General features: G+C 47.7%; 1 protein-coding gene across 1 annotated transcript in view; it reads left to right on the plus strand.

Annotated features, from left to right (window-relative positions):
* Positions 1-1546, plus strand: part of T265_02720 (hypothetical protein) — a gene marked incomplete at both ends in the record, with an annotated part of 28573 nt that overhangs the window by 10177 nt on the left and 16850 nt on the right. The gene's annotated exons all lie outside the window — the stretch shown is intronic.

Below are 1546 nucleotides of genomic sequence, written 5' to 3' on the forward strand. Positions count from 1 at the left end.
GCCCAATTCGGAGTGGCGTAAACAGAGAGGTGGCCAACCGTTGATTTGGCAGAGGAGTATGAAGGAGATCACGAAACGCTTGGGTGCTGTTGGTGCTACTCGCCTTCCAGGATGGGGACCGCGTGATCCTCACTGTGCCTGGTTGGTGACACTACGTGACATGACTGCCAACCGATGTCAGTGGCGTTCTCGTTATCAGTTTCTATCCAGATTGTCTGAAAATAGGTGTAGGAATGATTGTGATAAGCTGGCACTAAGTCCCTTCCCCGTCCACCTTTACTCTTTACAATACGGCTTTCAAATAACTAATGGTTGTACGGCAGTGAAGCATCGGTGTTGAACACTGATGTCATGCTGTCGATGATGATGACGATGATGACTTGATGTGTTCATCAATAGGCCCAGTGGCTTTATTTACGAACGATTGGACTGCGCAACCTAGCTTCCGATGGATGCGGTTTGACATAAACTATTTTCAACATCCGCTGATTTTTCACGTCAGCTGCTCTCCCAGTTGCACTGAGGACGCAATTAACAGTGGTGCAATCCAAATGCAGAATAAGCTGACCTTTGTTGCGCTGGTGGTTCTGTTGTTGTTGTTGTTATTCACAAGCAGTCAGTATTGTTTGGCTAGCACCCTTAGCTGTGTTTCCGCTGCGTACCGCGTATGTCTGTGTGTGTGTGTGTGTGCAAGTTCATTAATCTGTGACACTGGTGTAGGGGACGCGCACAAGGTTTACTCACCATTGTATGTCATAGAAGCTGCTATATGAGCTGTAAATCGATTGATGCTGCACTACCTCCATGACCCTTTCAATGTCATTTGAAGCGTGCTTCTCACAAATGTTGCCTTTTGTTGCCCTTTTGATTCCTATGGACCGTAGCGTCAACTTTTCAAGCTTATAAGACTGAGTATTTCAATGCTCTTGGTATCTTCCCATAGATGGGGAATGTGACCATTGTGAGGGATAGAGGTGACCATGTTCTGATGATATGGGTTTTTTGTTCATATCCATACCACTCGCGTTTGAACGGTCATCCTCTTGTTCTTGTATAATTATTCCGGTGAGCCCACACCAAAGGGAAGCACTGGACTCGAGTTTCGCTCTTATTAGAGCTCATCAGCAGTGCGTATCCAACGGCCGTGCAGGGATTTGAACCCCGGACATCTGACATGCGAGGCGAGCGTGTAACCACCAGTCCACCAACGCACTTTAAAAGCATCTGAATTATCACGTCTGAACAGGCGAACATGTTCACATCACTTGAGCGATGTGATTAGTGTGCCCGACTCATCGAACGACGACCCAGTAACTGTCCTGGTTGTGACGATCGACATGGGTTTTATTTCCTCCGCACAAACACTCAGACTTGGTTGTGGGAATAGCGGAACAGCAGCACCATCTCGGTGAAGACCGGATCGTCCGGGAAATACTAGCTGTTCCCGCTCCATTGTCTTGTTGCCTGAGCCCCTTATCTTGCCAAAGCAATGGCTCTAAACTCGTGTCGCTCATGTTTGACGTAAAAAGGGTCCAGACGCAACCAG

Source organism: Opisthorchis viverrini (genome assembly GCF_000715545.1).
Source record: "Opisthorchis viverrini unplaced genomic scaffold opera_v5_35, whole genome shotgun sequence".
Lineage (NCBI taxonomy): Eukaryota > Metazoa > Platyhelminthes > Trematoda > Opisthorchiida > Opisthorchiidae > Opisthorchis > Opisthorchis viverrini.